This window comes from Myotis brandtii, unplaced genomic scaffold (genome assembly GCF_000412655.1).
Source record: "Myotis brandtii unplaced genomic scaffold, ASM41265v1 scaffold162, whole genome shotgun sequence".
NCBI lineage: Eukaryota > Metazoa > Chordata > Mammalia > Chiroptera > Vespertilionidae > Myotis > Myotis brandtii.
In genome coordinates, this window is record NW_005355923.1 from 617,197 (window position 1) to 628,328 (window position 11,132).

The 11,132-nt window shown below is 39.2% G+C and overlaps 1 protein-coding gene and 1 pseudogene across 1 annotated transcript in view; both read right to left on the reverse strand.

The window, feature by feature from the left end:
• Positions 1–11,132, reverse strand: part of FOXP2 (forkhead box P2) — a 572,606-nt gene that overhangs the window by 478,940 nt on the left and 82,534 nt on the right. The gene's annotated exons all lie outside the window — the stretch shown is intronic.
• The window catches only part of LOC102244404, a 7,834-nt pseudogene continuing 2,809 nt past the window's right edge, over positions 6,108–11,132 (reverse strand).

Genomic DNA, 11,132 nt, shown 5'->3' on the forward strand with positions numbered 1-11,132 from the left:
TATTTTTTTTTGTACCAAACTGAAAACCATCTCCTATTGTTTTATTGTCAAAAATATGCAGCTCTTCTTCCACCCACTCTTTAATTTCTTCCTTTATGTGTTCAGTTAATTGCCTGGGGATGTCTTTCACCACTTACCTGTGCAGCTTTCACCACTCATATTCACTGGTATAAATCTGGTTCTTTTTTAAAAGGATATATGACCTCATTTAAATCAGGAAGAATAAAACTAACATCTGAAGTTATTGTCAAAAATATGCAGCTCTTCTTCCACCCACTCTTTAATTTCTTCCTTTATGTGTTCAGTTAATTGCCTGGGGATGTCTTTCACCACTTACCTGTGCAGCTTTCACCACTCATATTCACTGGTATAAATCTGGTTCTTTTTTAAAAGGATATATGACCTCATTTAAATCAGGAAGAATAAAACTAACATCTGAAGGGGGTTTTTTTTTGGTGTTTAATTAAAAGTTCAAAAACTGAAAAGTGTAAAATCTTTAGCTTTTCGTAGTGATTTTTATTCTCAAGCTATTAAAGATAAAGCTAATATTTATTTCAATGTTCTAAAAACATCAAACACTAGGCTAGGAAAATTAGATTGGTAAACTAGTGTGTTCAGCACAGTATTTTGTTAGAGTCATCAAAGAATATTTTGCAACTTCTTAGATGATTTTATAAATTATGTATTATTTATTGGCTTCAAAATAAATTGCCTCCAATAACATACTAGGATTTTTCACTCAAGAATGTAGGCAAATTCTTTTGAATTTCTTTATATTTTTCATTTGGTGGGCGTGACTATATTGAAAGCTAACATCATGTCTGTCACATTCTATTGGTCACAAAGGCCTTCCCTTATTCAAGAGAATGAAGGATCAGACTTTTCATGAGAGAGGCTGCCACATCACATTGTAAAACGACATGCATTCAAGGATGGGACATTTTTGTGGCCATGTTTTGTCACCTACCACAGATGGAAATCTATTTTTTAAGATGAGTTATGTTCAGACCTCTTATAAGTTTGTTGATGTAAGATCATCATTAGGAAAACCTGTCATTAAGAAGGTCATCATTTTGTAATTCTGTATAGTAAGCTTTCCCCCCCGCCTCCATGTCAGCTGTTTTTACCTCTTTGCCCCATTTCTTCCCTATTAATCCTCATATTCCAACATACACACATCTAATTTGCTTCTCTTGTTAAAACTTGTTTTATGGCTGAGAAACCATATATTACAAAAGTTGTTTATCATATACTCTCTAAATAAGGCTAAATTAAGAAGTTAGTAGTTACCTATTATACTCAAACATCTTTCTTTGATCACTATTATGTTCTGGCTAAATATTTCAGTCCTAGTCAAAGAATCACTTTATATGGAAGATAATATTATGAAGATTTTTAAGAGATTTTTTTTTACCTCAGAAATGGAATTTAAAACATTAGTTCAATTAACATAACTGGCCCAAAGCAGAATGTTTTAATGGCATGTTTCAATATAAACAGCTTTAATCTATCTTGAAATAAATATTCGCTTTTTAACACAGTTTGTCTGAAATATTTGCTTCTTAAACATCTTTGAGTTTTGAGTTCTGTTGCTATTCATCAATAAATTCTTAACCTCATCTGTATTCTTCTAGTTATTTGACTTCTGTTCATTGGTTAATATTGTCATCAAAATGTAATAAGTTGATTGAAGAGCCTCAGATACTACTATAGAATAAGTTTATTCCTTTCATGAAAGATGCACCTGTATTTTACCTTGTAAGATAATAAATTCAGGAAAACCCAACTGGGACCTTGAACATCTCTTCTACAATATATGAATTTTATATTAAGTAAGACTATAATATTCTCCTCTTCAAGTGGAAGCCACATTCCCACAGGAAATGAGATACTAAACTATTAATAGTTTACCCAGGTTTTCTCTGCCTGGTATGAAACCTCAAACTCCACTACAGTCTAAGCACTGTAAAACATTACCATTTATGTTCATATAAATGAAACTCTCTGGATGTTCTTCAGCTAATCTACTACTCAGTGTTTCTGATGTTTTTAAGACAGAAAACGTCTTCACATTGAACCTGAGAAAAAGACAATGTCAAACAATTGAGAAGTAAAAAAATACTGTAATAAACCCTGATATAAGGTGTTTATAAAAAAATGTGTTTAAGTTTTAAAATGTTATGGCAGCAAACTGAATAGTTGTGATAAGTAAAATTACTGACAATGGCTTTTTCTTTTTTAAATTTTAGGATGTGCATATTGTTAATGTATTGCTCTCTTGAGATTATTTCATTTTCTCATGCGGTTTTGGTATACTTGGGCCATTCTAGAACCCCATAGTAGCCTCTACAACTTCTGTTTACCTATGCTCACCCTCTAAGAGATGGTTCTATAATACTGTTATTCTTAGTCGTTAGATAATTGACATAGTTCATCAATCCCTGGCCTTCTGCTCTTGCTTTATATATGGACATTAGTCAACCATAAATAAACACCAAATACATTAAATTATACATATTAAGACACATAATTCTGCAGAAAATTCTGCCTTGAAATTATAACTAGAACTCAACATTTTGAATTATCATCAACTACTACCTCTACCACTGCCATCTAGATCCAAGCCACTTCATCTCTAATCTGGATTATTAAAATAGCTTCCTAAATAGTCTTTCTTCTTTTTCTCTTGCCCCATTGTCTATTTTCAACAACGCAGCCAATGTGATTGTTAGCATAGAAGTGAGATTATGTTTCAAAACCCTCTTCTTGAATTCCTACCATAGTTTTCATTTTAAGGAGTTAAAAAAACAAAGTGCTTATATTAACTAGAAATTCTCATAGGGTTTGGCACTTCCTTTTCTACCACTCTTTTTTCTCTTACTAACTGGGTTCTTGCCATGCTGTTCTTGTTTCAACGTACAAAGAATGCTCCTACCTGAAGGAATCTGTACTTGCTATTCCAACTCCCTGGAATACTTTTCCCCAAGGTCACTGTATCTGGTTGGCTTACTTCCCTCATGTCTCTGCTTTTATTAGAAAGACTTTCTTTGGTTACTCTGTATATAATGGTAAATGCCACTCTTCCCCAATCTAGGCACCCCTTTTTTCCCCTTACCTACTTTACTGTGTATTATAGACCGTGGTCAGCAAATTGCGGCTCGTGAGCCACATGCGGCTCTTTGGCCACTTGAGTATGGCTCTTCCACAAAATACCACGTTCGGGCATGCATGTACAGAGTGATTGAAACTTCGTGGCCCATACGCAGAAGTTGGTTTTCAGCCTGGGCGAATCTATTTTGAAGAAGTACTGTTGATATTTGGCTTGTTGACTAATGAGTTTGCTGACCACTGTTATAGAACATTGCTATCTAATATTCTGCACATATACAGAGACTTTGTCTTGTACTGTTGTATCCCCAGTACAAAGAAGAGTGCCTGAAACAGGATAAAAATAAATATTTTTAATGAAAAATAATTAAGTTTTATTCTATCTTATATATGCTGTTTGACATTGGGAGGGAATTAGCCCTCTTGGGTTCAGTTTGCTCATTATAAATCAGAAATAATGAGAAGGATAAGGAGAAGAAGAAGAAGAAGAAGAAGAAGAAGAAGAAGAAGAAAAAGAAGAAGAAATAAAATAATATCAGCCGTATTTAGCTGTTGTGAGGATGGAAACAGTTAATGTATATAATATGCTTAGAACAGTGCCTGGCACAAAATAAGTGCTAACAGTAATTTTTTGCTATTACCTATATAATAAAAGGGTAATATGCAAATTGACCCTAACAGCAGAACGACTGGGAATGACTGGTCAGTATAAGACACACTGACCACCAGGGGGCAGACGCTCAATGCAGGAGCTGCCCTTTGGTGGTCAATGCGCTCCTACAGGGGGAGCTCTGCTCAGCTACGAGACAGGCTGCCAGCTGCCAGCACAGCGGTGGTGGCTGGAGCCTCTCCCGCCTCCTCAGCAGTGCTAAGGATGTCCGACCGCAGCTTAGGCCTGATCGCCGCTGGCAAGTGGACATCCCCTGAGGGCTCCCAAGCTGCCAGAGGGATGTATGACTGCCAGCTTAGGCCCGATCTTCTGAGGAGCGCACCTAAGCCAGCAGGTGGACATCCCCGGAGGGGTCCTAGACTTGGAGGGGACACAGGCCGGACTGAGGGACCCCCCTCCCCGAGTGCACAAATTTTTGTGCACCAGGCCTCTAGTAATTAATAAGCCTTTAAGTCTTTTTTTTAATCTTTATTTTTGAGAGTATTACAGATGTCTCTCTCCTCCCCCTCCCCCTACTTCTCCCCTCCACTGGTCCTGCCCTGCCCTAGGCCTTCACTACTCTACTGTCTTGTGTGTCCACAGGTAATAAATATAAGATCTTTGTTTAATCTCTTCTCCCTACCCTCTTCCCTCTGAGAATCATCAGTCTGTTCTATGCTTCCATGCCTTTGACTCTATCTTGTTCACCAGTTTATTCTGTTTTTTAGATTTCTTGTTTATTTTGATTCTTAAATTCAATTATTGATAGATATGTATTTATTGCCATTTTATTGTTCATATTTTTTGTTCTTTTTTTTCTTCTTCCTCTTCTTAAAGAATTCCCTTAAACATTTCATGTGATACTGGTTTGGTGGTGATGAACTCCTCTAGCTTGTTGTTCTTGCTGAAGCTCTTTATCTGACATTCAATTCTAAATGATCCTTTGCTGGGTAGAGTAATCTTGGTGGTAGGTCCTTGCTGTTCATCACTTTGAATATTTCTTGCCATTCCTTTCTGGCCTGCATAATTTCTGTTGAGAAATCAACTGACAGTAATATGGGCACTGGACTTGCTTTAGTGGAGCTATGGTGCTCACTGAGTCTGTCCCTTGAGTGTGTTGTTGCTTATGGATGTGTAGAGTTATAACTTGGAATGGTCTGAAGCTGTCCACCAGGTGCACTGGCTCTTGTGTCTCCAGGGAGGTGCAAAGTCAGCCACTGCTTGGGGCCACTTGGCAGGAGCTACAGAGATATCTGCAGCTTCCTCCTATTTGTATTGGGTTTGGAAGTGCCCAGGCAAAGCCCAACTGTGAAGCAAGGCAGGCTGGTGATGGTGCAGAGTCTTGGGCCTTTTAATGCTGGGTTTGGGGCATGCTGACATCAGCTGCACCTTGTTTGAGACATTTTAGCAAAGTCTGAAGCCTGAGCCTGGACAGGCCATTCATATGGAAAAGCTGCTGCAAATAGCTTGGGTGAGGCTGCAAATTGGATGGGGCAGGGCTTCAGGGAATTACCAGGGCAGAGCAAACAGTGTGTTTCAGGTTGATGGGGATTCAGATATGGTTGCCAGTCAGCCCTGCAACAGGGGAGGTCTCAGCACAGGAACAATGACCCCTGAGAACACTTCCTTCTGGTAGAATGCCACCTTCAAGTTCCTGCCCTGATGCCAGATAATTCAGTTCCTCCCTGTATGTGTCTGGGTCCCCCAACGCCTCCTGGTGCTGGACCTCAGAAGAAGTGAGTCAGAGTAAGTTCATGCCTGGCCCTTTAATAGGTACAGCTGGGTCTCCAGCAGCCTCCATGTTCCTCAGCCTCAATCCCTGTTGTATTTTACAGCCTGAAATTATGGGGACTTCTCTTCCCAGCTCTGGGACCCTGGGTGGGGGGTCTGGTGTGGGGCTCGGACGCCTTGCTCCTTAAGGCGGCCTCCACAGGGACAATCTCCCTCTGGATTAAAAAAATGCCCAAAGTGGGCTCTGGACCAGCCCATTCTGTGCCTCCACCCCTCCTACCAGTCTCAGTGTGCTTTCTTCTTTACTTCTCTAGCTGTAGGACTTCCATTCAGCCAGCTTTCAGGTGGTTCTGAATGATGGTTGTTCTGTATGTTAGTTGTAATTTTGATGTGGTTGTGGGAGGCGAGGAGTACCAGCGTTTACCTACCTGCCATCTTCAGAAAGCTCACTTATTAAGTCTTTATATAACTTCAGTCTTTACTGGGGACAAGACTCAAACTGAAAAATAAGAGGACTTAATAGTTTCATTTTTCTTCTCTTCAGCCTTTTATTTTTGTGGGTATTTATTTTTTTATTTTTAAAAAAATCAGTTATTTAATTAGGTCCTTTGTGAAAAATTTAGAACACCAGTTTGTGAGGATAGAGCCCATTTGTGAAAGCAAACACGGAGTGGAGACAGCCCTGGAGCTGAGGAATAGCATTGACTTTTGGCAGAATCAGTGAGTTCATGGCTTTCTGATCCACAATGTGTTGCTCTGTAATCTTGTATTTCTCTTTCTCTATGGGAAAAAGCTCACCCTCCTGGTGTTGGGGCTCGCATAGCTGCTTCTTGGCGTAAGCATCAGTCTTCACTGATGTTTGGGGATGCTCACACACTAATATAAATTCTGGTGGAGGTGGCAATGATACATTTTTGGTGTGTTCTATGCGGAGGAACACAATTAATGGATAGAGGTCCCGGCACAAGTAGCAGGCCGCTGCTCAGCTGTTTCAGGAAAACCACCCTCTCGCCTCTGTGGCACCCAGTGAGGATGATCAGAATGGTCCAGGGAGTGATGCTGGCCCGCAGTTTTCTCACAAGCTGACTGAAGGATATCTCGCCATGGCGCAATAACTTTCAAGGCACATCTTCAGTAGGATAATATCTAGGCATTTGGTGAAATTGGGTACCACCATGCTTGTCACCACCTACTGGTTTTGTGACAGTAGCAAGAACTTTCTCCTTTTTCTTTCAAATCCTGGATTTAGATGCTGAATGCTTCCTCTTTTACATGGCCTCTTGGGAATACATAGCCGACCAGGAATACCTACCGATTCCTTTGACTAGGACAGGGTTTCGGCTGCAGTGGAGTTTCCCCTTCTTAGGTGTCTTGGCCCTGAGGTTACCCTTCTTAACCTTGCCACCAGCATCAACCTTCCTGGTTTCAGGTTTTTTCTCCTTAGTATCCAGCTTCTCAGTTCTCCCTCTACCCGCCTGCCATTTTGCAAGATGGGAAAGAGAAATAAGGTCCTTGTGGATATTTATTATAAAAACTCAGTTTTGACCAATAATAAGCAAAAACTCGAGTGTTTTAAATTAAATGACAATGTTTTCCAGGCACAAAGAAACTATAATCTGAATGAGCATACATTGACTTTTTTCCAGTTTTTATTTTTATCAAAGAACTTCCAAAAGTTTTAAGAGAGACTCTTAATTCATTCTTTTACCCTTTCTATTTATTATTGTATCTCTTACTTACTTGTCATTATGCAATGATTACAAAGCCACAATACCCTCATATCCTCAAAGAACTTCTAGCATAGGAGTGGACTGTAAACATACAAAACAAGTAAACCATAGATTATGACAGGTATTATGTTGGAATCATGCCCGGCAGACACAAGAGCACCATTTGTTCCGGGACTCCTGAAAGGTTCATCAAGCAGGAGGCAGGATAGCAGTGAGAAAAGTACTACTTAAGTAGAAATGGCGATTCACTTAGGCAGTCACAAAAGGACTAGAGGGGGGAAGGGAGACATACAAGAAATCTTATGAAAATAGAAAAGAGGCAGTGGAAGATAAGGAGATTTGGAGTAAAAAATAATGGATCCACATACTTTTATCAGGTCAAATTTTACAAGTCTGTGAGATAATCAAGGTCTGTGAGACATGCGTATAGATAATGAGATATTCAGGTGGAGAGCTTTAGAAAAAAAATGTTGGGTTGTAAATATAGATGCGAGTCTCTGGAATATAATCATAGATAAAATTGGTACATTGAGAACAAAATAATTATATAGTACATATGGAAGAGAGGGTTGAAAACTCTCTCTCCAACCCTTTTGAGCAAAGGTGTAGCTATAGAATTCTGACAATTTATTATGAGATGACTTTATAATCCATGGTGTTGAAGAATGAAAAGCATTTGTCTCTATAGGACTTATTTCTCTAAGCATAATACTGTCTAGGTCCATCCATGCTGTTGCAAATGGCAAGATTTAACTCTTTTTTATAGATGAGTAATATACCATTGTATATATGTACCACAGTTTTGTGTGTGTGTTTTTTTTGGTTTTTTGTTTTATCCACTCATCTATAGATGGGCACTGGGTTGCTTCCATAAGGTCTAAGGACTGTTTGAAAGAGGTAAAGGGATTAAGAAGTATAAATTGGTAGTTACAAAGTACTCATGGGAATGTAAAGTAAGCATAGGGAACATGGCCAATAATACTACAATAACTATTTATGGTGCCAGGTGGATACTGGAAATATTGGGGATCAGAGGTAATACTTTATAAGGTAAATGATTGTCAAACCACTATCATGCATATTCATTTTAAGTATATATTTAATTTATTCAAGAAATATTTATAGAACTCAATAAATATTTCTTAAATACATTAATGACTTAAGAAGTCTTTAAACATTAGTTTCTTTAGACATAAAATGGACCCAATAACCCATAAGAACCTAAATTCTATAAGTCTGCAGTAACTAATATATAACATATATAAAGCCCTGTAAAGTATCTGGACAATAAGTTAATAAATATTGCCTCTCATACATTATGTTTTCTTGACTTTTTTTTTTAATATATTTTATTGATTTTTTACAGAGAGGAAGGGAGAGAGATAGAGAGTTAGAAACATCGATGAGAGAGAAACATTGATCAGCTGCCTCCTGCACATCTCCTACTGGGGATGTGCCCGCAACCCAGGTACATGCCCTTGACCGGAATCGAACCTGGGACCTTTCAGTCTGCAGGCCAACGCTCTATCCACTGAGCCAAACTGGTTTTGGCTCTTGACTTTTCTTAATGGTTCAAAGATTACACCTCAAGAAGAGTCTAAGTATGATTTTTTAAATGGAGAAATACATTATTAAATGGAATAAGCCCAAGACTTCAAGTTTAATAACGATGAGGCTTTCACTTTGTTCACTATTTATCCCTAGCACAAAGGCTTAGTCCTATAAATATTTGTTAAATAAGTTGATTAAAATATGCTTTGGAGAAAATTCTCATTTAAAGTGGTAATTTAGCCTGACTGAAAGCAAAAATATTATTTAACTTTAAAGTATACTTTGTTGTGTCTTTAATTAGTTTATTTATGATCTTCATACTTAATATATTCTGTATCATTTTATATGAGTAGAAGAGACTTTGGCTTCCAATACCAACTATTTCAGATCTACAATGGCACTGTACCTGTATAGATATGTTCAATAAATCTTTAAACCATCTTTATTTCTTCTTTTAATACCAGAGGGAAATCACACATATTATCTGGGAATAGCTCACACTTGTATTCTTGACTCATTCTTACAGTTTCTTCAACAATACCCTTTAGCGCAGTTTTGTTTCAATGTATTTCAGAAAATGAAATACTTTGACAGGAAAAAATATAAACTTTAAGACATTAGACCTTTTCCTCATGTCCTTTTTAATAGAATGAATCTCATACACTTAAAAAAGTTTTGTGTATAAATATTTATGCATAATATGTAAGTCTTCTTATAAAGATGAAAACAAAAAATGATTCAGTTACTAAACTCGTGTGGCATCTTCTGTTATAAATGATATGCATTTTTTTATTTGTAAAATGCATTATTTTGAAAAAACAGTGAGAAAACTAAAATGTCAAGTAAGTGAACCACAAATAAACAATAGTCCTATTTTTAAGTGTAAAAAAAAAAAAGAGCTGTGATTAAACATTACTACCCCTGCATTTCTTTCATATAATGCTGCCTATTGGAAATGTTTGGTTGGTTATATAGCTATCAACAGCTTCTTAAACTGTAAAAGTAACTAATGTTATTATAAGGAAGTACGTGAGGATTCAGATAGTTAAAAGCAAACATTCACATATCTTATATATGCTGAATCTGCTGGCTCTTCTATGGAAAATTGGCTGTGTATTTTCTTAATTCACTTTTTATATTTCTCATTCTTATTAATAGGTATACATATGTATATGTTCATTCAATTACTCTCCAAATATTTGAACATCAACTATGTTCAAGGCACAGTGGAATTCATTTTGAAGAGTAAAGGGAAAGCAGGGATGGCAATATCAATGTCCAATAGAGTAGGAAAAAAAGCAAGAAAACTTAAACTGGACCAAGAGGGTAGAAAAAACATCCTATCTAATAAAAGAGAAACATGGTAATTAGCCGTACAGCCGCTACCCTTCCCATTGGCTAATCAGTGAGATATGCAAATTAACTGCCAACCAAGAAGGCGGCCGGCAGCCAGGCAGCTGAAGTGAAAAGGAAGGCTTGCTTGCTTCAGTGACGGAGGAAGCAAAGCTTCCCGCCTGCCTTGCCGGCCTCTCAGCTGCACTCCATGCAACATTGTAACAAATATAGAAGCTAAACAAAACCCCGGGCTTCAGCCAGTAGGAGCGCAACATTGTTTTAAATACAGAAGGTAAACAAAGGCCAGAAACCTGCTTTCAGCAGCGGAGGTCTCATAGCTGGAGCTGAGCCTCAGAGCTAAAGCGGGCCCAGAAAAAAAAAAAAAAAAAAAGGAAAAAAGGACAGGTTGGGAGCTTCAGTCACCCGCCAGCCTGAAAACGGCCCTCAGCCCCTCACCCAGGCTGGCCAGGCACCCCAGTGGGGACCCCCACCCTAAAGGGGGTGTGACCAGATGCAAACAGTCATCATTCCCTCACCCAGGCTGGCCAGGCACCAAAGCGGGACCAACACCCTGAAGGGGGTGTGACCAGATGCAAACAGCCATCATCCCCTCACCCAGGCTGGCCAGGCACCCAAGCGGGACCCCCACCCTGATCCAGGACACCCTTCAGGGCAAACCAGCTGGCCCCCACCTGTGCACCAGGCTTCTATCCTATATAGTAAAAGGGTAATATGCCTCCCAGCACCGGGATCAGCGGAGCCGCGAGGCCTCCCGGAACTGGGATCAGCGTGACAGGGAGCAGCGACCAAACCCCCTGATCACCCTGCAGCTCTGTGTGTGACAGGGGGCAGGGCCACAACCCCCTAATCAGCCCTGCTCTGTGCCTGATAGGGGGGAGCTCCCCAACCCCCTGATCGCCCTGCGGCTCTGTGTGTGACAGGGGGAGGGGCCACAACCTCCCTATCTGCCCTGCTCTGTTCCTGACAGGGGAAGGCGCCCCAACCCCCTGATCAGCCCTGCTCTGTGC